Source organism: Bidens hawaiensis, unplaced genomic scaffold (assembly GCF_021521415.1).
Source record: "Bidens hawaiensis isolate Kalapana, Puna unplaced genomic scaffold, B.hawaiensis_p1.1 tig00038194_1, whole genome shotgun sequence".
NCBI classification, from domain to species: domain Eukaryota; kingdom Viridiplantae; phylum Streptophyta; class Magnoliopsida; order Asterales; family Asteraceae; genus Bidens; species Bidens hawaiensis.
The window spans coordinates 113,009-138,402 of NW_027496709.1; the positions used below are offsets into that span (position 1 = coordinate 113,009).

At 36.9% G+C, this 25,394-nt stretch overlaps 1 pseudogene; it reads left to right on the forward strand.

The window, feature by feature from the left end:
• Nucleotides 1–2,315: 2,315 nt before the first annotated feature.
• On the forward strand, nucleotides 2,316–3,119 carry LOC143590171 (NAC domain-containing protein 83 pseudogene; annotated as a pseudogene).
• Nucleotides 3,120–25,394: the final 22,275 nt, after the last annotated feature.

Here is a 25,394-nt window from a genome sequence, read left to right on the forward strand (position 1 = left end):
AAAAAAAAAGTTAGGGTACTTATGAGTATGTGTTGCTAGTTATTTTGTGGTTTATGAGTACTTAAGGGCATAAATGAAATGACAGTGTATGATTGGCCTATATATGGGTAATACCCATAAATAGATTATTATTTAGTATCTAAGGCCACCCGTAGTAGGCGTGTTCTTGGGGCGATTTTGGGTGAAGTCCGACGAGAACACCCCCCCCCCCTGACGAATTGTGGGGTGATAGGGGGGGGGGCATCTATTTATCGCCTCTTCCCGTTTTGATTTTATTAGTATCATAATGTATTGTGTATGGTATATTAGAGGTGGCAAATGGGTTGGGTCGAACGAGTCATGGGTTGAAATGAGTCATGGGTCAAAACGAGTATGAGTCATAATGAGTTTGGGTCAAAACGGGTCAATAAAAAAATGGTTGTTTTGGTTTGGGTCAAAATAGGTTAGGGTCGAACTGGGTTTTGAGGGTTTTTTTTTTGAACGAGAATATGTCGGAAACATTTTAGTTTTTTTTAGATTTTTCGTTTTTTATTTATATTTTAAGTTATGATTTTTTTTAGTATTTTTTTTTGAATTTTTTAGGGGTTTTCTGTTAAGATCAAAAACCCTCAAAAAAATATTCAAAAAAAATAATAAAAAAGTTATAATTCAAATTATAAATCATAAACAAAAAAATTAAAAACGCTAAAATGTTTCTTACGTTGTCCTCGTTTCATAAAAAAAACCTAGAATCGAACCGAAACCGAAAAAATCGACGAAAATGAAACAAAGAAACAAAAGGCCAAAACCGGACAATATCAATCGAAATCGAAAAAATCAATCAAAACGAAACTAAAAGAATTCAAACCGAACAAAAACTAAACTGAAAAAACGAACAAAAATGAGTCCGGAATCTACCAGAAAGAAACAAAAGAAACCAAAACCCAACACGTCACGAGTGAAAACTCGTGTTGGCTTGAAACATGAACCGAACCCGTTCCAATCTGAAACCCGTTTCATGCCGAAAACTGTCTTGTACAAAAACCCGTTCCGATCCAAAACTTGTCACATTTCCTTAGGACACTAACCCACATCGACCCATTTTGACCCGAAACTAAAAGGATGAAATTTCAAATGACTCATTTAGTTAAAACCTTTTACTCAAACCAACTCATTTAACTTTTAAAACAACTCAAATTGACTCATTTGAAAGAGTTTGGGTCAAGATTGCCACCCCTAGGCTATAACAACATTACACCTCAAAAATAAAACCCATCATTTGCTGATTGGGCGCCACATGACAAAAAACACCCTATTTTGTAACCCCTCCACTACTAGGGATTAGCTCGGTACCGTACCGGTCCCTAAACTTAAAATTTCGATACCGATTCGATACCGATTTCGATACCGATACCGAATTTGTTCACCCCTATCCTATTCATTACACGTAGCCTAATAGATTATTATTTAGTAATCGATAAAACAGTGGGTGCCATTTTCGACAACATTACCTGTACGGGAATCATATATATAAGTGGGTCATGAATAAGCATATTATTTTAAGTCACATGACTTAAACACATTATTTTAATATTTACACACATGCAATGGGAATGCACTCGTTGAAGCTGAACTTGGTTTGTGACCCACCATTTTACAAGAATACCCTTGCCACCGTCCATAAATTTCTAATACACCAGTCCTTTACATCTCTCTTTCTACGGTGGATAGAGTTGACCAACTTTGAATATGTGATCCTGATGTGTTAACCTAAAACCTAATCTGTAGACTGTAGACTTGATTTTTAAATCTTCATAACCTATCATTTTTTTGTTATAAACAATTTGGTTGTTAAAAAAGATGGTTCGATTAACTTGGTTAACCAGACTGTTAACACTGACGGATTCAAGCTAATTTCAATCAATAAGTTTTGTTATATGATTGGTCAAATAGCATATTAGCAATACCTTTAGTTAAAAAAATAAAATAAAAAATGAACGACAACTAATATTTTAATTATAAATAGTTACAAAACTTTTCCGACATATAACCATATTATTTGTAAAAAGTAAAAGATATAAACGTTACCTTAACTGAACCATCTATTTCTCAATTGAATAAGACACGATAAGCTTATTTGGGTGAAACATAATTTCTTCTTTCTACCTTTTTTGTGTGTATAAAAAGAGTCATCTTTGTTTCTTGGAACCCACTTTTCAATCATTCTCAATATATTTAAAAATGGTGTTTCCATCAATTTCAGAATTCTAACCCTCAACACATTCCTCCTACATTTTCTTCTCCTTCAAACCCAACAAATGGATAGGTTCAATTACATGGAAAATGGTATCCTCATATTGCCTCCGGGGTTTAGATTCCACCCGACCGATGAAGAACTTATTGTACATTATTTAAGGCGCAAGGTACGATCCATCCCTCTACCGATCCCAATTCCCGAAGCAGATGCTTTCATGTCTGATCCATGGAATTTACCAGGTATGTTTAACGTTTAATGTTTCTTGTTTCTATTTTTTTATCCTGCTCCACGTCACCTAAAAACTGTTTTATTGTTTAGGTGACTTGGAGCAGGAAAAGTACTGCTTTAGCGGCATGGATCTTAAATATCCAAATGGAAAGCTAAAACGAGCCAATCGCATCGCTGCATCCGGCTACTGGAAATCAAGTGGTTTAGACAAACATATTGTTGATTCTCGAACCGGTCAAATGATTGGTGTGAAGAAAACTTTGGTTTTTTACAAAGGCAAATCCCCAAGGGGGTCTAAAACCAATTGGATCATGCATGAGTACAAACTTGTTAACCATACTCAGGTAAGAATAATATTGCACATTCAAATGTTTGCTGAATAATATTGCAAAATCTTGAAAACCCGAGTTATATTTTCGTGCAGGGTATGAAAAACTGGGTGCTTTGCAAAACGTTCTTGAAGAAGAGAGCAAGAAAGAGTGACCCGAAAGATAAAGAGATGATTAAAGATGGGAAAACAAGGCCTGTTTTGTATGAATTTTTTGGTGGCTCAAGAACACTTGATTTGAATTTGGAAGGTTGTTCATCTTCTAGTTCATGTGGCGTTACGGTTGCTGATAAAGATGAAGATGATAATGTAGAGAACACTAGATAGCTTTGGAACTTAATGAATTTGAGAGTTGTAATGGTATGTTGAAGATGAAGTGGCAGTTCATATTTTTCTTCATCCTCAAATTAAGGATGTTTGGATGAAAAAAAAACCTAATCTCAACCTATTTTTGAATCTAAATCCTTAAACTAATCTCATTAATATTTTTTTTTCATGCCCGGGCCAGGTTGGACATGGGACCAATCCGATTAGGAGCGGATCGGTCTTTTACATCTCAAAATCTCATTTACTGATTCATAATTTCATATAGTAACTTTAGCTCCAGTTTTATTTAGTTATATGTTTGTATTTTTATTAAAATAGCCAATCTAAAAAAAAAGAAAAAGTAAAGTTGTACTTTACATCAAAAAATATAAATATTTTATTAATTTTTTAACAAACATAACCCGGCTTTTTAATATGATCTGATGAATAAACCAATAAAAAAGCTATTTTGTTTGTCCGCTTATAAAAAAGTTGCAAAACACATATACATATACATATAATTGCATAATTAGGGATTTACCTATAATAATGTTTGAATGTTTCTTAATCACTGATATTCCAATATCATGTTTTCCAGGTTGCGGCAAAGCCACATGGTTAATTTAGTTCTGTATGACATTTATGAAAACCCAATACACATCATATCATCTACTTTGTTGTATAGCAAGTTCGATTTACTTGTTTGCACAATGTCATAATGTTGATTGCTATGATTTGTGGGTTTAAGGGAAAACATTAAGTTGCTAAATGTTGGAATTGTGATTCGTGATAACTAGGATATCACTTAAAATCGTGTGAACAAAAGTTTGTAAGGGGGAGAGGGGCGTATGTGTTGACTCCAAATCGGGTACCCATCCACGCGCGGTAAACACTGCCTTCGTGGGTTTAAGGGTACCAATGGAGAGTGAAAACCACTCGATTTGTTTGAGGAAACATAGATAGCATGTGTGTGTATGTGGAGAGAGAGAGAGAGTTGGGGGTACTTGAGAGAATATTTTCTTTAGTTTAAGTAGTTTTATGGTAGTTTATGATAAAATAACATAACATTATGAGATTGGTGGGGAATGAGGTAGTCTAGTGGAACACCCCTCTTGTCCAAATAAAAAAATCAAGAAAGCCGTCACAATGATCCAATCGCAAGTAACAAAGAAACTTGATAAACCATAGGGTATCAAAGATACTTTCCTTTGATTGTAATAAAGATAACAACCAAAGTAATCAAACACCATGATAACATAATTGGATGTTAGTCAAAATCTTTGCAAATCCAAAATGTGATCTCAATCTTGTTCTCGTTCTTCTTCTGATCTACGATCTACCATGAAAAACTCAAACCAAGTTCGGCTCTCGCTTTGATCTACGAAAACAACCAGAAAGAAAGCTAATTTGGCAGGTTCTCATGATCGTGGCTAAAGGCAGAGCTGTGGTGACGTTGGCAACGGGTTAGAAATTAGTGCTAACCACGAGGGAGGAGGTGATGGTCGATTTAGTAGGGTGGCGTTGAACTAGGATTTGTGATTACTCTCACTTAATCACAAGGATTATTAGGTGTAATTAAAACCCAACCCCTTAAGACTTCTAGTTTTAATCTTTTTAAAAACATAATGAGCGAATATGGGCTAGGCATATGTGTATGTAGTAGTTGTATATGTTTATGTGTTGGTTCTAAATATGACAAGTTTAGCCACTATGAACTAACATTTACACTTCATTCATAGACTTTGATTTCTTTATAATATTTGAATACGCTACCCTTATTACGTTTTCCCACAGAGGAACTTGGTAAGTGTTCTTAAGTTGGATCGTGATCCTCTTTTCACAACGCAAGAGGAAATTGGTAAGTGTTTTTAGTTTCTTTTACCTTTGCTCGTGTTTACTCACTAATAGCTTAAGCTTCGGTCATAGACCAAGGACAAATAGCATGAACCTATCAAAACTGAGGTTTTTTAGGATGCCATCGCTAGGCATCTTGATGACCCATATAAAGAGGCTAGATACCTGCAACACCTGAAAGATTCTCATTGAATTTTTATTCGGATATGGAATCTCTTATGGCATCAAAGACATCTCTTGACTTTAGGAATACCTAACATCACACTCTAGAGTTTATTGAATTGGCACGCGAGATGAGCTAATCTTGAGTTCAAATACAATGATTGCCTTCGCTTTAGACAAGTTCGTCACAAGAGATATACTATAACCTACCCTAAAACAATGTTGTCACAGGAGTTGTGCTAATCATGTAGGCCGAATCTTGAATCTTGTGAGACAAAATCGTCACCGGAGACGTGCTAAAACTGAGCCCAAGACAAGTTCGTCAGTAAAGTTTACTTTTAGTTATTTGTGATTTTACAATTCTAGATTTTGATTTAATTTCCATATTTTGAATTAATTTTCATTATTTGTATTAAATATTCAGATTTTGTTTTAATTACCATAATTAGCAGTATTTTTTTATAAAACAAAAATTGATATATTTTTTTAAATTAGAATTAAATTATTGACAAACTTACCCTCAGTTAACCGTCGATAACATGCTTAACCGGATTAGACTCGCTGACCACCATGGATGTACATGTAGGTAGTTATTCAATTAATATTTCGTTAGTAATCCCTCGAGATTTTTCCTTGGTAATATGTTGGTAAAAAAGTTAGCCAAGTATGTATTACGTACCCATAGATTCTCATTGGTAACTACTTTCACTAAGGAATTGCCAACGGAATTAACCTTCGGTAATACCGTAATACTCATATTTATAGTAGCCCTTGTGACATCTCTTTCTACTTATTCAACCCTCAATGTGTATAAATGGACAACTTCCTTTAGTTTTCAAACACAAAATTTTCTCTTCTTAATTCTTCCTTAAAGCTTTGAAATTGTTATTTTAATAACATATAATTTTTAGCTCCTAGAAATCTTTCACCATTTTTTTTAAATATTGGATTATGGAGAACTACGGTGTAATGAAAAAGGGTGTCTTTCGTTCGTTTCCTGGGTTCAGATTCCACCTGACAGACGAAGAACTAGTAGTACTTTACCTAAAACCAAAATAGAATCATTACCTCTACCTTGTCCAATTCCTGAAGCTGACGTTTGCAAGACTGATCCACGGGATTTACCAGGTCTCTTTTTAATTTAAACTGAAACGATAATTATGGGGTGAGTCTTCATGATAACCGGTTCTTTTTGTGTGTTTAGGTGATTTAGAGCAAAAAAGTACCTTTTCAACATGGAAAACAAACACCCAAACTGTGTAGGAAGCGATCGAACCGCTCCATCAGGTTACTGGAAATCATATGGTACATAAACGAAAGTTTGTGATTCTGAGAATAATCTTGTTGGGACAAAGAAACAGATTGTTTTCTACATATCCAAACTCCCAAATAAGACTATAACCAATTGGATCATGCATGAGTAAAAAGTTGTTAACCCTAGCATAGTAAGAAATTCAAATTTGTTATTAAGACTCAAAGCAAAAATTAAATTATGAAACTTTCGAGTTCAAATTTCGCAATTCAAATTTCGCAAGGTTTGCAAAATTGGATTATTTGCAGGGTGTTATTGAAGAAAAGCATGCGTAATGGTGTTATGGAGGACGAAAGTGATCCAACAAACTTTGATCTGAAATATGACGGTGGTGATTCATCAAGTTGTGGCTCAAGTTGAGTTACAATTGTAGGTGAAGATGAAGAGACTACTAAATAGATGAGAGGTGGATATGTTTACAGTAGTATGTTCTAAAATAGTATAGGTATTTGATTAGCACCGCCTCCGAAAATTTAAATACGTCGTTCGAGATAAAATAAAAAGGATTGCATGCCTGACGAGTTATTTGAATTTGAATTTTTTTAGTTTATAATTTAGTTTGGGCCCGATAGCTTAAACGAATTATGGATAAAAAATATGTTTTTGTTTTTATTAATCTAAACTATCATGTAACATCCGTATTTCTTTTAAAAACCATTTGAGTTTCAAGAATTTTAGAACTCATCGTATGGATTAGATTTAACCACATTATAGATTAATTAAAATAACAAAAGAGTAATAAAGTCTTTTACTCATTACACTCTCTTTCCTAATTAAAATTCATCCCATTAAATGTTTTATTAGAATGGGAGCTATAATGCACCTTATCCAATCTACATATCTAGCTATACTATTAAATCAATAGAGTTTATGGACACATGACCTCTTTTTATTAGTAAAATCCTATTGATTCCATATATAACTACCATTTCTTTGATTTTCTATCCAATTAAATAATTCAAAAAGAAATTCAATTAATCAGGATCCATGATATTGGTTTAATTAAATATTTTCTAAAAATAACTTGTAATCTTAGAATTATTATTTTTTAACAATTCTAAGTTAAATTAAATTAAAACAAAACACACGCGACCAGTTTTGATTTTTATAACTCATACCCAAAGTGTTACCATAATACGAATACCATTCAATATTCATTCTCATCTATCTATACTATTAAAGCAACATTTTTTTTGAACACTCGCACATTCCTATTGCTCCATTGTTAGACTTTTCATATATATTAAGTCATATTAGAATTCTTGGTAATTAAATAATTCAAAACTAAATAATTATATTTTCTTAACGACCCGTGTTTCTTTTTAATAACCTGGATCACCGATTCAATTTAATCGGATCTGTATTTTAAATTTAAAAAAACGTTTGACTATTAATAACAATATTAATTACATAAATTATAGGTTTCAACTTTCCAATTTTTGTTGTATCTTTATGAAATCATTTTCAAATTAAAAACTGTTTGACTATTAATAACAATATTAATTAGATAAATTATAGTTTCAACTTTCTTATTTTTATGCATCTTTCAAATTTCAAATTTACGTGGCAACTAATTAGAGCTGGATGTTCTTAAGAATGATTGCATACTCAAGGTTCGTATATTGAAGTAATGGCTTCTAAAGAACAATAACAAACCCGGTGAATTCATATTCTTATTTTCAAGGGAACCCTAAACAAATCAACGGTTATAAATAGTTAATTTTTAATTGTGTTGACTGAAATCCAAATTTGTTGGTTATAATATATATAACTAATTTATATTTTTAAAAGTTATTTGACACATTTCTAAGCCTTCTATATATATTTTGAGATGAAAATTAATAATAGTTAACATGTCATTTTATTATTCAAAGTTGTTTCCCCTTTTATTGACACTAATGATGAAACATTTTCTTATTAATAAGTTATATGTATATATATGTTCCAAAGTTAAGGTTTTACACTAGATAACATGCTTTCCCGACTCTATTTTTTTATTACCTTTTAAGAATGACTAAAATCGAATTGGCATGATGGTGTTATATCAAAAGATCTGTATTAAGGTCCAAAAGGCTACCGTTTATTGATTCTTTGCTTTTTTCTTCATTGGATAAGAATTTTGATATAATGTTTTATTGATAACAGATTAAAAGTTTATACGATTGATCAAGGTTACAAGTTGATATGCTACAAGTTACGAATTAATAAATTAAAAGTTACAAGTTCATATGATATGTTACATGTTATAAGCTTAATAGTTATCATGCATATGCTTTCGTCATCTAAGCATTTTGCTCAAAATTGTTTTTGTTTTGTTGTTTTCTTGCATGTTAGGTTTTCAAGGTTATCCACGAAGAATTGACCAAGGGCTTAGGAAACATTAAAGATCAAGTGTTTTATAAATGAAGGAAATAAATGATTTTGTACCGTATTATTTGTTTTATTGTAAAATATTTTGTTTTTGCCGATCTTCAAATGTAAAGATGCATTTAATTTCAAAATAATGCAAAAGTAACATGTCAGCCCTAGCGCGCGAGGTGTTATAATAATACACATAATCTTTTCATATTCGGTGACATATGATTCATATTAAGTTTTATGTTTTGAATACCTCAAATAGTTATGAAGTTGTGTTAATTGTATTATGTTTTAAAATATTTAACTATAAAAGATGGGTCAAATAGTTATGAACTCGCCTATGTTGTATTAAAATACATAAAAAACTACTAAATATTAAGTAAACAAATGTACGATTGTTTTTATGGATAATTATATATAGTTTTGTTGCGAGCAAGAGTAGACACCGACTTATATAATTAATCTTGAATAAATACGATAAAATCACAAATATGTCTACAAACGTTGGGTATAAGAAATATTTTTGGAGAATTATAATTTGTATGTTTATATATCATTTTATAACTATGTACGTCGTTTGAATCTAGAACGTATGTAATTTTGTATATTATTAAACTTAATTTTGTTATTGTTTCATATTTTTATTATTTATTGTTAAATATTTATTTATATTATAATTTTGTATAAATAGCTTACACTGATATAATATCTCTATATTAAAATAAATCAAAATATAAATAATAAATCACCAAAAACACAAACAACTTCCATTGTTTCATTTTCATCAAACAAACCCAACGAAATTTCTTCTTCTTTCTCAAGCGTCGATTGCAACAACTCGGGTTTTTCAATTATATATTAAATACCAATACCCGACTCGTTTTTGTTTCCGGGTAATTTTAACCAAAAAATCATTTCATTTATCGAGTTAATAGTATTTTATTATTATTATTTGTTATATTTAATTAATAATTAAAAATAACTTTGAGTTATATTCAATTTATACCCTAAACATAACCTTTAACCATTTTTGTATCCACATATAAAGTACAAGGGCTAAACTGCAATTCTTACAATTGTTTTATACCAACCCAGACCTGTTTTTGAACCAACCCGCTATTCAAATCGATGTCTTGTACCATAATCTACATGCTAAACATGAAATTGATCATTGTAATTAGTTTATACGTATATAATAACACACACTGACTTAATTAATTTCGGAAATACGATCTACATGATACGAATTTATATTTTTACCAAACTGTCGCTAGCTAAATGGGGATTATACTGTTACCATCCATAATATTACAATTAAACGCGTATACACCGTCCTTTGGACCTCGCGAATCAAACCCCTATGGTTAATTACCTTATCGTAGTCTTCTGGTGCCATTCTGAATCATGTTTTGGGCCGTCGGCTGTAGTTCATCGTTCTCCCTCAAATCATCGTTGTTTCTGGAATCATTGACGGTAAATTCCGAAGGGTTAACATTCTCACATCCTTGTTGGTATTTCGTTCATCTAATCAGGTGAGTAATCACTACTCTATTTTACTTGTTTTCAAACGTTTTGCGGACTTATGCGTACCTTTTATCAAACTTCAATTTTTTACGTTGTACTATCAAATGCAAACTATTAATAATTGTATTGGGTATCAATTGAATGACTATTTGTTATTTGTTAACATGCTTACTTGTTTATATATCGCATTCGGAGAGCTCCATCATTTATCATTATTGTCACATCATGTCGTAGTGGCTGGCGTCCGATCGCATGACAATGGTTTCACCGACAACTCAATACGGTAACCAAAGCCTGAATCGCATGGCAACAGTTTAACCCACATATCATTATGTGTTTGAAATATTTATATGTTATGGTTTGATCGGTTATACTCGCATATAACAGTTTTGTGGTTTTTCTTTTACATATTATTATGTTGTAATTCAAAACTGGTGCTTTTCTTACTTAACCTTGTGTTGACAAAAATATATATTTTGTACGCATTTGCCGGTTAGATTTTTTATTAAGATGAATATCACTTAGAGAAGGCTTTTAGGATATAAAAACTTATACAAAACTTATTTGATATCATTTTGTAATTTCTTTATATTTGATGTACTTAAATGTAAATTTTTTATTTAAATAAATCAATTAGATATTATCGTTTTGAAATTTGCATGATAGTACCTTGTGAGCTGTGAGCAATCAATTCGCGCCCCGACATTTCTGCCTTAGGTTGGGGTGTGACATCGCTCCAACAAAATCAACACCCAATGCTGGTTATTCTGGATTAATAAATGATCTTCATCATCAATTTAACGTTTCTTCAATTTATTTTATATGGTTTGGTTCTTAATGAACCCTAATTTTCATGAAATCCTAATTGGATATAACAACTGAACAAGAACATGAATTACCGACAAGGTACGTAATTTGATTACTAAATTAAATATTCTATTGAATGGTTAGAATGTGCAAGTTAAGTGCTCGATGAAATGCTTCAACCAATAAAGGTTGATAAACTTTGCAATTTAAGGTAAACCCAATCGTTTATCCAAAAATTTTTGAGCCTTTTCATATGGTTTTGAATATGAGATGTTAAAGCATATGATAATTTTGTTTCCTTTAAGTTTGTCGTAGTTTTTTCAGGTTGGCTTTAGTTTTTAATTTATTTCCACTCTGTTTTTTGGTTGTTTTATTTCATTTTTATTGGTACTTGATTTCATTTCGGATATAATTTTGTTGGGCGTTGGTTTCATTTTAGTTTATTCATTTTTTTAAGTTTTGTTTCAATTTATTTGATTCGGATATTGGATTTTAATAATTCAAACTTTAACATTTTGGTCGACAATAATCCCGACTTAAGAAATTTCATATGTTATCCCAACTTTCACCATATTATGCTCCACCGAACCATTTTCTAACAAAGACTAACCCAAGTTTAAAAAACATAATGCATACGCCAAATACATACTTTTATATTTATTCATACACACACACGCACGCACGCACGCACACACACACACACACACACATACATACATACATACATACATACACGTTTACCTCACGAATTTTCTAAACTACGCCACGTGTGGTACACCGGTAACTAATCTATATTCAATATTGCAAACAATTTATTTTTGTGTACTAAGACTTTTATATGGTTAGTTTCGTCTTTTTGTAGTAATGCTGATTTTATATGCATAAAGATTATGCATATGTTTTTGTATGCCTATTATATAATGACATTCAAATTTTGTAATGCAACTCTTATTGGTACACATGTAGGGATTTCAATCATTTTTGTAATTACACTTCATTTCACGGCACATGGTCAACTATATGTAGCTTTATTAAGAGTGAAGAGTGGAGACGGTGTTAGAATGCTTATATTAGATAGACAACGTAAATTTACAAAAAAAAAAAAAAACAAAACAAGTATGATTTATAAGGAAATATGTAGTAGCTTATGAAGATTACATTTGAAACTTTTAAATTTTGTTTGTAAATATTCTAATATGTAAAATAATGTTTTGTAACCTTTTGTCTTATACTACTGTTTTGGACAAAAATCTGCTAAGGATAATGTATCCAAATCCGTAGTTGTGAGGTATAGTGCTATGATGACAATAATGATTGTATAAACGAAATTGAGATGAACACCGTGGTTTGTTGCGAGGAAAACCCCCTTGATTTTGTTTAGATCAAAGGAAAAAACCCCGGGTGATGACAACTCGTCAATCACCAATTTATTAATCACAAAAATGTTACAAGTGTTTTGGAGATTACGATCAATGTTATAATGAATGCTAGTGTGTAGAGAGAATTATGAGTTCTGCTCTAGTGTGCGAGAATACAAGTGATGTCTAATTGATCGTTATCTCGAGATTATAAAGAAAATAGTAACTAACAATATTCCTTATTAATCCGCCATCTTCTCCACTCTCTTCCATCATGCATTTGACCACGTGCTCGAGAATTCCAAGTAGCGAATTAGGCGCTAGACTGAGTCTTAGAGCCGTTGCATTATTAAGTAACAACCTACACATGAGAAACAATTGTAAATAATACCAACTGCTGAGGATCCTTGATCCTGTCACAGCTCCGGAGCCCTTCAGAAAGATAATAGATCCATATCTGTCATCAAGAATAACATATCCTCAGTGTCAAAATTATTTGCCCTAACAATTGCCCCCAAAATGAGGGTGTTTATGCTTTACAGCTGGCATTTTGAAATTTGAATCCTGCAAAAAGTAGATGATAAGACAGTCGCCAGAGATATTTATTATCTACCCCTTTATATTAATCATAACCGCCTATATATGCGATCCCTATAATCCTTTTATAACCACATATCTAGGCAGCTCATCAGGTATCCTTCCTTCTCTCTTTATTCTTTTAATTTTTCGATAACATGTCTGTCGCTTCTTTTTCATCTCCTCCCCTCTAAGCCGTCCGACCAGTCCTTTCGACGACTCTGGTTTGACGGAGATGCAATCCCAAAACCTTATAGCCAATCCTTCTATGGAGATATGCAAGTTCACTGACCCCGGATAGATGAGTTCCGACCACTGTTTCCGCTGGAAACCATTTTCCGACCGTATGACTCCGGCGTTCAATGTGACATTTAGTCTCGAACCTGGGTGTGTTTTCCGGCTTGTCCCTTTCTCATTGGCTACACTTATCCTTTTCCCCCTTTCACACAAAATTTCTTTGAAACCACGGGCATATCTTATATCCAAGCTATGCCCATGATTTGGAGGGTTCTAGGTACCATTGAGAGGATTATTGAAGAAGAGGAGATTGACTTTGGCATCCTGGAATTGTCTCACTTGTATACCCTAACCACTCACGGTCCAAGCTGGTTCATACTGAAGTCCAAACCTCGACAACCCCATCCGATTTCAAAAGTGACCTTAAACGATTCCTTTTGGAGGAATCAGTTTTTCTTCGTAAATTGCAACTCCATACCCGGTGGGGCTGATTTACCTTTGAAATGGATCAGAAAGGGTAGGATCCTGGATCCTTAACAAGACATGATCCGTGATGACCGACCTAACTCTGAATCTTTTTTTGTTTTTATGATTTGTAGTTGAGAATTTTGCTTCCCTGGCCAAGCTACCTGGTAAACGGTTCCATGCCCTGGATTCCGAGGTTAGAACTTTTCAAGCCCGATTTGTCGAAGCTTTTTGCGAGATCTCCTCAGACTCCAACATGTCAAGTAAGATTAATATAATAATTTGAAATAAATGGCATTAGATAGAGTACTTATTTGTTAATTTATCCATGTAGGTGTTAAAAAATCGCAGAAATCTGCCAGCAAATTCTCCTTGGAGGACATCGACAACATGATTACTCCTCAAGATATCAAGAAGGAGGCACTGAAGGCAACAAATACTTCCGAGCCGAAAACCGCAACTACCAGAGCCAAGTCAGCTGCTTCCAAGAGAAAGAGACCTTCCGAGCCTGAAACCCACTTTGATGTGATCCACACTGTAAGCATCCTGTATCCTGTTGTTTTGAATTTAAGGATCCAACATCCTTCTAATCCTCACTTAACTGTTGGCTACAGGATGTGAACGCTTGCAAAGACCACTATGAAAGCTGTCCGGGATGGGGAGTGCTGTGGTTACCAAGGTTAAAGCCTTAATCCAACTTTCCTGACGAAAAACAGTTGGAGGATCAACTATCCTCAGCAGAAGCCCAACACCAAGAAGAGGTGAAGCAGGCCATAGAAGAGGCAAAGATGTGGGCGGCCAGGTCGGTGCTGCAGGCAAGGATCAAGATGGCGATGGAATACGGTGATCTTGCTTTTGATAAGTCGACCTGGGACGTGAAGAAGTGAAAGACTACTCTGGCGGCTCTTGGTGGTGAAGAGGATGTGGAGATGACATAGGGAAACGAGGCTGGAACTAGCGGGGCTAAGGATGCTATGGAGACTGAGGAAGGAAAGGAAGCAACCACGGAGGGTGAAGCAGCCGCGTAAACGGGCGATGAAGGATACAGAAGACAAGGCCCGAGCCCGTTTTCTTTATTTTGTTTAATGATGTTTTTATGAACAATGGTTATGGTTTGTAATAGACAGTAGTGATTAGGGTTTAAGGATCAGTGATCCTCAAGACAATCTTCAGGGGTACCGAAGGTGGATGGATCCTCTGTTTGTGGGGATGAAACCTTTGGTGCCCCTGACTTTAATTTTCCTGCACTTAGTTTTATAGTTAGTAACAACTTGCCTTAACCCGGATGGATGGTCCATCTTTTGTATGGTGAAATCCGGGTTAAGAATTTTGGATAAGTCCAGGTGACTTATATTAATAATAATCTAAATCTTTTAACTATTTGCTTGTTATTCATTATTTTGAAAGTTTATTTGATATAATGTTAATTTTATTGAAAGTTTAAGAAATAATCCTCAGTAAAATAAATTTTTAGGGTAGATTATCCTTAAGAAAAGCATCTAAAAAAATTTAAGATAGAATATCCTTAGAAAAAATAGTTAAAAGGAAAATTTTTAGGATAAAATATCCTTAGAAAAAATAGTTAAAAGGAAAATTTTTAGGATAGAGTATCCCTAGAAACAATTCAAATATTTTAAACCTTCAAACAAAAATATTGATAAGGATCTTTGTTAAACAAATGTAAATGGACAAATAGAAATCATACCATAAGGTCTACATAGACCTAAGTTACCATAAGTACAGAACCTTCGACGATCCTTGTAGAAATAAGCTGAGGATTTTGAATCCATAAGTCTCGATTCTTGTTAATGGACTTCGAACATCTGTTGCAAAGAGCTTATAAGATTAATTGGGGTTAAACCCGTTAAGCTTGGGACAATCCCGTGAACTGGGGACAAGCCCAAAATGGGGACAAGCCCAAAACTAGGGACACGCCCAAACTGGGGACACGCCCAAAAACTGGGGATACGCCCAAAAACTGGGGACTGGCCCAATATACGGATATTAACTGGGGACTCGCCCAAACCGGGATTTAGCCCAAACGTAAGATAACATGAAAATATTATAAATCGGTGGTATGGTACGTCTACCATAAATCGTAGGATCCTCCATATAGCCGAAAACAACGAAGTTGTCAGCCACTAAGCGTGTACTGGTCCCGCTGCCCTGGACTATACGTTGGATAGCGTGCGCTATATGCGAGAGTGTAGAAACTCTAGTTCATAAGAAAGGCGAAACCCTTAAAACTTGGAGGATATGACCATCAGGGGTCATACCCAATCTGGGCTAGGCCAAGGGAAATAGTTTAGTACCTTAAATGTAAAGGAGAGGTGGCCAACCTCTTGATCATTGAATACCTTATTAATATCCTGCATTGTTACTTAAAACTTGGAAAATACAAATGTTAAGAATATGTTATCCTTAAATAAATAAAAATCTAAAATGAATAAGTGATTAGATAGATATTACCGATTTTAGGATCCTTGATCCTTTAAGGATACTTGATTCTCAGAGGATACTTGATCCTGATAAGAAAAAGTATTTCTTGAGGTGGATAGCATTCCATGCTCTTGGTAACCTGTTGCATTCCATAGTGAGCAAATGATATGCCCTCTTTCCTGCCTCCGATTCAATCAAATAGGGACCTTTCCACTTAGGAGCTAACTTTCCATCGGCTGGGTTGGTTGTATTTTGGAAGGCTTTCCTCAAGACCAAATCTCCTTCTTGAAATCTTCCGATCCTTATACTTTTGTTGTATGCCCCAGTTACCCTTTTTTGATAAGCTGCCATTCTGATCTTGGCTAGGTCTTTAAGTTCTTCAACAGTATCCAAGTCTTCGGGAAGGATTTCTTTATTGTCCTCAGGATCACGGATGCTTGTTCTGGCTGTAGGAACCACCATCTCTGTAGGGGTTACTGCTTATGACCCAAACACCAATGAGAAGGGTGTTTGTCCTGTTGCATTCTAGGGTGTTGTCTTATCAGTCCAAAGAACATAAGGTAGCTCTTCGGCCCACTTTCCTTTCTTGGATCCTAGTTTCTTCTTCAAGTTTTTGATGATTATCTTGTTGCTTGATTCTACCTGGCCATTAGCTTGAGGATGCACTGGAGTTGAAGTAATCATCTTGACGCCCCAACTTTCACAAAAGTTAGTGGTTCTTTTCCCGATAAACTGGGAACCATTGTCACAAATAATTTCCGAAGGGATACCAAATCTAGTAATAATATTTCTTTTAATGAAAGATATCAACTCTTTTTCGCGTACTTGAACAAAAGATTCTGCTTCTATCCATTTTGAAAAGTAATCAGTCATTGCAAGCATGAATACTTTTCTTCCTGGTGCCTTAGGTAGTTTACCCACAATATCCATGGCCCACTTCATGAAAGGCCATGATGAGGATATATGATACATAGGTTCTGCTGGTTGATGTAGGATGTTTGCATGCCTTTGACAAGCATCAAACTTCTTTGAATATTTCATGGCGTCTCTCTTCATGGTTGGCCAATAGTATACTGTTCTCAAATTCCTTGAAAATAGGGCCATACCTCCAGTGTGATTACCACAATCACCTTCGTGAAAGTCTTTGAGCACCTCTTGAATTTTAGGATCCTCGATACACCTCAAGTGTGGACCTGCAAGAGACTTCCTGTATAGCATATCATATAATAAAATGTATTGTGATACCTTGAGTTTGAAAGATTTAGGATTCTCCGTGGCTGGAATCTCTCCAGTTTGAATGTATTTTTTGATCGGTAGGATCCAGGATCCTTGACTATTTGAGGATAATGGATCCCAGAGTACAATTTGTTTGTCAGTTGTTATCTCTCCAACTTCTTATTCTCCTATTGCTGGCGAGAGTTTATGAATGATTGGGATCTTCGTGTCTTCTGGAATCTTCAAAGATGAGGCTAAATTTGCCAAGGTATATTCCCCAGCATTCTCTTCCCTTGGTACCTGATTAATACTAAACAATTAGAAGGATTTTGCTAATTCCTTCACAACATCTAAATATTTGATTAGTTTTTTACCTTTAATAGCATACGATCCATTAAAGTGGTTAGCTATCAACAATGAATCTATATATATTTGAAGATACCTGATCCTCATGCATTTAGCTAATTGCAAACCTGCGATTAGGGCTTCATATTCTGCCTCATTATTTGTTGCTTGGAACTCACAGGATATAGACTGGGGTAATATGTCCCCCCTGTGGCGATTTCAGTAGGATACCCAATCATGTTCCTCTTACATTGGAAACTCTATCTGTGAAGAGGATCCAAGGATCCTTGGTTTCTTCTAGTTGTTGGACCTCCAAGTCAGCTTCCTTTTGCATGTCACTGCTGAAATCAGCCACAAAGTCTGCTAGTGTTTGCGATTTAATGGCTGTTCTGGGCTCATACTGAATATCATATGCACTCAGCTTCACAACCCACTTGGCCATCCTTCCTGATAACTCTGGTTTTCTAAGCACATTCTTAACAGGATAATTAGTTCTCAAAATAATTGTATGTGTTTCAAAGTAATGTCTCAATTTATTGGAAACCATAATAAGTGCAAGAATTAACTTTTCTAAATGAGAATATCTGGCTTCCGCATCTAAACGACTTTTACTTACATAATAAACGGGATGTTGTTCACCTTCATGATCCCTTCACGAGGACAACACTTACTGATGTGTAGTGAAACACACTTACTTTCCTTATGATTTTATTATGTTTTTATGTTTATTTGTCTATTTTATGAAAGTATTGGGGGCTAAGTGCAATAATTTACAAAGTTTAAATGTTATTTGATAGTTTATGAAAGATGGTGAAAAAAGAGTCAATTTGGAAGATTCTAGAGGACTTGTTGGTCAAGTTTTAAAGATATAACTCAAGGCCCAACCCAAGCCCACAAGTTAGAAGCCTTAAGTAATATTATATGAAGATAATTAAAAGAGTTTTCAGCCATTATTCAGCAAAAAAACCCGAAATCAATAAAACCCTAACTTGGGCAGCAAGGTTGCGATCGGACAGCAGGAAAAGAAGAAGAAAAAAAGAAAGAAGGAGGCTGTTGGCGGCTGTGGAGGCTAGAGGAAGAAGAAGGAGGCTCGGGGTGATCTTGTGCAGCTTCTAGGAGTCTTATAGCATCATAAATCTCAGCCATAAACCCTAAGTAATCATCTTTAATCTTTGGTTATTGTTCAAGAACCCTAATTTAGTTGAATTGGTCTTTTGCTTTGAATTGTTTTGCAATTGATTGATAGTTTGACTTGTGATTGATTGTGATTGGATCTTGAATGAGTTTGATGATGTTTATGATGTTTTTCTTAAGTATACATGGCTGTCCAAAATCAATGTTAGGCTAAACTTGCTTGTTCTGCCTAGGATAGATGATTGTTGAGTAGTTTAGACTTGTATAATGGATTATTAATGTTCAAGACTTGAATTATTGATGTAAAGTTTAACTAAACCATAAATTAGATTGTGTGTGATGGCTGTGTTTTATGTTTTATTACTTATAATCCTCTTGCATTAGTTAATTGAATTAGTTTTGATTAATTGATTGCTTGTTAGACTCTTGACTTGGTGTTTAGGGTTTATTTGCGGGGTGTACAACCGTAGGGATAAGTGGGTAGTATACATCATCTAAAATCAGTTAAAATACACCTTCTTTGAGACCGAGAGGTGATAAGAAGTAATATTGTCTCGTTGCTTTTACTTGTTAGAATTAAGACCGCGCGAGAGCGGGTTTTTGTCTTGTCAAGTTTGAGTGTTTATGTGCAATTAGTTGGTTTAATTTGGGTTAAGTTAAATTGTTCCTCTATCCTTGGTGACATAGTATTTGTCTCCATTAGGATAGTGTGTCGATGAGACCGAGAGGAGAGTCGTCATTTGAACACGTTAATAATTGTTTTTCCGGTTTATTCTTTAAAATCAATTAAAATAAGTTGGAGTTTGTTAGAGAGACTGAGAGGTAATTTGACTTTCTTAAACAAGTTTTAGTCGTGTCATCTTTTATAACCAGTGTCGTGAATATTTTCAATCCGTTGTCTTGTTATTTCTATCAACATGATTCATTCCTAGGTAGACGTCTTTATACATTGAATTTAAACCAAAGTTTTCAAAGTTTTGTCAAAAGTTTTCATTCAGTTAAGTTAAGTAGTTAAATAAATTTTAAAATAAATTAATTAAATATTTTGGTGAGTCTTGGTTAGAGTTTCGTAATTATAAAGTTTTCACGTGTCTTCGGGTTCGATATCCGGACTTTCTTTATCTGTGCTATACGCGACCGGTACACTTGCCGTTTGTGTGAACTAGGATAGATTGTTTGGTTTTTAAAGCTTAGTTGTGACTTGTGTTTTATATATATATATATATATTTTCGCACATCAAGTTTTTGGCGCCGTTGCCGGGGACACGGTTTGAGGCGTATTAAGAACGGCTCGAGTTAGGACTTGCCTTGTTTAATACTTGTCTTTCTTATTTGTTTTGTTTGTTAGTTTAAAATAGTTTAGCTAATTATAATTTCTTTTATTTATTTTAATAGTTGTATGCGACGTACTCGATCTCTAGGACCACCAGAAGTTGAAGGATTTCCTGAACCAGAGAGAGATCTTCTTAAGAGACGTCATACAAAACCGTCTTCCAGTTCATCTACATCCGTCGGTAATACGTTCTCTTCTCCTACTTTTTCTGAACCCGTCATTAGGGATAGGATTATGGGCGACGCGAACCCACCACCGAGGAGGACAGTTGCAGACCGGGCCCGTCCCGTCGATGCTGGCGCGAGATCCAGCATTGCTCCACCAGCTATAGGAGTTCAAACGACTTGGCTGATTCCATCTAATGTTCTGAACACGATTGCTCATTCTGCTCAATTTCACGGGTTACTCCATGAGAACCCACATGCTCATATCACTCGCATCACACGAATTTGCGACACGTTTCATCTTGCTGGCGTATCCGAAGACGCCATAAAACTCCGAATCTTTCCGTTCTCACTCGTTGATCATGCGAGTCTGTGGCTTGAGTCCCTCCCACAGGGATCCATTGCTACTTGGGCTGCCATGCAGACCCAATTTCTTGAAAAATACGATCCTTCGGCTAAGGCCGCTCGTTTGCGTAACCAAATTCATTCTTTCCAGATGGAGGACACCGAGAGCTTCTACGAGGCGTGGGAAAGGTTCAAAAATCTACTTGCGTTATGTCCAAACCACGGCCTACAAGACTGGGTGGTTGTTGAGAAGTTCTACAATGGAGTGACGTACGCAACTCAGAGTATGCTCGACACAGCTGCAGGAGGTAACCTACTGACAACGAAGGATACAGATGAGTGCATTGCCTTGTTTAACGGTTTAGCCATGAGTGGATACCAGCGACCACCAGTTAAGAGTACCAAAACCGTTGATTCCCTATCACGCGACATGCATTCGGTTGACACGAGCACCGCACTTGCGGCACAAGTTGAAGCGTTAGCAAAGATCGTGAAGGACTTGCAGGTGAAAGTAAGTTATGCGAGATCTGTAGAGGGGGACACGATACCGTTCAATGCCCCGTAGGTTTCCAGGAGGAGGCAGTCGACTTCGTTAATAATCCAAACCGAAATCAACATTCTTTCAATTCTTATAATTCGGGGTGGAGAGGTAACCAAAATTCCAACTGGAGGAACGGAAATCAGTCCAGCTTCCAGCAACGTCAGAGCCTATTCCAGGATTCCGGTGAGGGACCGAGTAGCGGGGAGAAGAAGCCCACGTTAAAGGAGATGATGGCACATCAGACACAGATGCTGTCGCAACTCATGACTCGAGAGGACTCCCGTCATAAAGAAACTCAAGAGAAATTTCGGGAGCACGAGTCATTCATGAGAATTCAAGGAGCGTCAATTCAAAATCTTGAGCGTCAGATGGGAGAGATAGCAAGTCGTCTAAATGAGAGGTCGCCAGGTACACTTCCAAGTAACACTGAACAAAATCCGAAGGCGTTCGCGAAGGCTGTGACGACAAGGAGCGGTGCCGGGGCACGTAGCGAGCCCGTGATTCAAGAAGCGACGAGAGGAGTCGTTAACGAGCCTGCGGTAGATGTAGAGGAGCAGGTAGACGAGGAGATTCAGTTGGAGTCTCCACCGGCCAAGGTGCATCAGAGGCATATTCCCGGAAGTTCAGCACAGGCCGAGAACCAACCATTACCCAGCACACCACCGAGAGTCTACAAACCTAGACTCCCATTTCCCGGGAGAGTCCGTAGGGATAGAGAATTGGAGCAAAACTCCAAATTCTTGATCTTCTGAAGACAACTTCATCTTAATATTCCTTTCCTTGAGGCACTTACGCAAATGCCCAAATACGCAAAGTTTCTTAAGGATATTCTTTCGAACAAAGAGAAGTTAGCCGAAGTCTCTTCCATTCCTCTGAGTGCTGGTAGCTCTGCAGTCTTGCAGAGAAAGTTACCAGAAAAGATGTCCGATCCTGGGAGTTTCACAATTCCCTACATCTTGAGTGATAATACGGTCGTCCTGTGAAATACCCCCGAGGGGTGGTCGAGAACATGCTTGTTCGTTTCGACAAGTTCATCTTCCCGGTGGACTTTGTCATCCTGGACATGAACGATGACGATAGTGTCCCACTCATCTTGGGCCGACCATTCCTTGCCACTTCACAGGCATTGATCGATGTCTGCGAAGGTAAATTAATCTTAAGAGTTGGGGATGAGAACGTCACCTTCGACGTTCGACGGTCACTGAAACACCCCAAGTCTGCTGATGTCTCCCTATACTTCATTGATACCATCATGGAGCATGTTGGGGAGTTTTTCAGCGAAATTTGTGGAGGATCAGCCTCCGACACCCAGATTATCGATAGGGAGATTTCGGAGATTGAAATGGTTGCCGTAACCTATCAGTCCTTAAATGACGACACCGAGTCGCATACCCCTGAATCTGGCGTGTCTGCTGAGATCGTACGAGACGATCCAATGGACCGACCTTCAGTCGAGAGTCCTCCTCTTTCCTTAGAGCTTAAGGATTTACCTTCCCACCTTGAGTATGCATTTTTAGATGAAGAGAGGAAGCTTCCGGTTATCATTGCATCTGCGTTGACCGAGGTCGAGAAGGAGAAGTTGTTGAGGGTGCTACGAGAGCACAAGGAGGCTATTGCTTGGAAGATTATCGACATCAAGGGTATCAACCCTTCGTTCTGCCTCATAAAATCCTCATGGAGGAAAATTTCAAAACTGTCGTCCAGCCGCAACGGCGGCTTAATCCGAAAATGCAAGAGGTCGTAAAAAAGGAGATCATTAAACTCCTTGATGCGGGGATCATTTTCCCCATTTCTGATAGTGCTTGGGTGAGTCCAGTCCAAGTGGTTCCTAAAAAGGGTGGCATGACTGTCGTCACCAACGAGAGGAACGATCTTATTCCCACGAGGACTGTGACAGGATGGCGAGTCTGCATTGACTATCGCCGATTGAATGATGCCACCAGGAAAGACCACTTTCCTCTCCCATTCATTGATCATATGTTAGAGCGATTAGTAGGTCAGCAGTACTACTGCTTCCTAGATGGTTTCTCCGGGTACTTCCAGGTTCCGATAGCTCCCGACGACCAGGAGAAAACCACTTTCACCTGCCCTTACGGAACGTTTGCTTACAAACGTATGCCGTTCGGACTTTGTAACGCTCCGGCCACATTCCAGAGGTGTATGGTGGCCATTTTCCATGATATGATCGAGGACTCCATGGAGGTGTTCATGGACGATTTTTCCGTATTTGGGAGTTCCTTCGATCATTGTTTATCAAATCTCGAGAGGATGATGTCCCGCTGTGTTGACACCAACCTAGTCTTTAACTGGGAGAAATGTCATTTCATGGTTCGCGAAGGCATTGTTCTAGGTCATCGAATCTCAAGTGCAGGGATAGAGGTTGACCGGGCAAAGGTCGAGACCATTTCTATTCTTCGCCGCCTTCTGTGAGATCAATTCGTAGCTTTCTATGTCATGCTGGGTTCTACCGCCGGTTCATCGAAGATTTTTCTAAAATCGCGAGACCCATGACTAAACTTTTGGAGAAGGATGCTCCATTTATTTTTTCTGAGCAGTGTATCGAGGCGTTTGATATTCTAAAAGACAAACTAGTTAACGCCCCGATCATGGTTGCTCCCGACTGGTCGTTACCATTCGAGTTGATGTGTGACGCGAGCGACTTCGCAGTCGGAGCGGTTCTTGGACAACGGAAGGATAAGCATTTCCATCCGATCTACTATGCGAGCCGGACCTTAAATGGCGCACAGGAAAGCTATACCACCACCGAAAAAGAGCTTTTAGCTGTGGTGTTCGCTTTCGACAAATTTAGGTCCTATCTGGTTTTGTCCAAAACGATTGTTTATACGGATCATGCCGCTATTAGATATCTTTTCAGCAAGCAGGATGCTAAGCCTCGTCTTATCCAATGGATCCTGTTACTTCAAGAGTTAGATATAGAGATCCGTGATAAAAAGGGGGCCGAGAATGTGTCGGCTGATCATCTTTCACGACTAGAGGGAGTTGATTCAGGAGATTCGGGAGTTAGGATCGATGATCGTTTTCCGACGGAGAGTCTGATGTTTGTTCTGCACAAGAGGAAGGTTTTCCATGGTTTGCTGATTTCGCGAACTATCTCGCTGACGGATACCTCCCAAAGATGCCTTACCAGCAAAAGAAGAAATTCTTTGCTGACATCAAATTTTACCTTTGGGACGATCCATATCTTTTCCGCATTGGTGCTGATCAGCTTATTAGAAGGTGTGTGGATGTCAAGGAAGGATGGCAAATTTTGAGCAATTGTCACGTGGGACCGACTGGAGGTCACCACGGTGCGAATTCTACGGCAAAGAAAGTCTTTGATTCTGGTTTTTACTGGCCGTCTATCTTTAAGGATGCTCATCTGTTCGCTAAGAGTTGTGATCGTTGCCAGCGTGTCGGCAACATTTCTTTGCGAAACGAAATGCCCCAGAATGCCATTCAAGTTTGTTAGGTTTTTGATATTTGGGGTATTGATTTCATGGGACCGTTTCCATCTTCGCGTGGAAACAAATACATACTCATGGCCGTCGATTACGTGTCTAAGTGGGTTGAGGCCAAAGCTCTACCCACCAATGATGCCCGAGTGGTAGTCCGTTTTCTGAAAAGTCTATTTGCTCGTTTTGGAGTCCCGAAAGCCTTGATCAGTGATCGAGGTACTCACTTTTGCAACTCGCAGATGGATAAGGCGTTGAAGCGTTACGGGGTCACCCATCGGCTTGCGACCACCTACCACCCACAGATTAGTGGGCAAGTAGAAGTGAGTAATCGGGGAATCAAACGTATTCTCGAGAAAACGGTTGGTTCAAATCGTCGGGATTGGTCCGACAAATTAGATGACGCTCTGTGGGCCTTCCGTACAGCCTACAAGACTCCCACTGGTTCCACACCATTTCGGATGATTTATGGGAAGGCCTGTCATCTTCCTGTTGAATCGGAACACCGCACTTCATGTGCCCTTCAAAGGGTTAAACTTGATTTACCCGCCGCAGAGGGTAATCGTTTCCATCAATTACAAGAATTAGAGGAGCTCCGGGATCACGCATATGCACAGTCATTTCGGTATAAGGAGCATACGAAGGAACTGCATGACAGGAAATTGAAGGGTAATA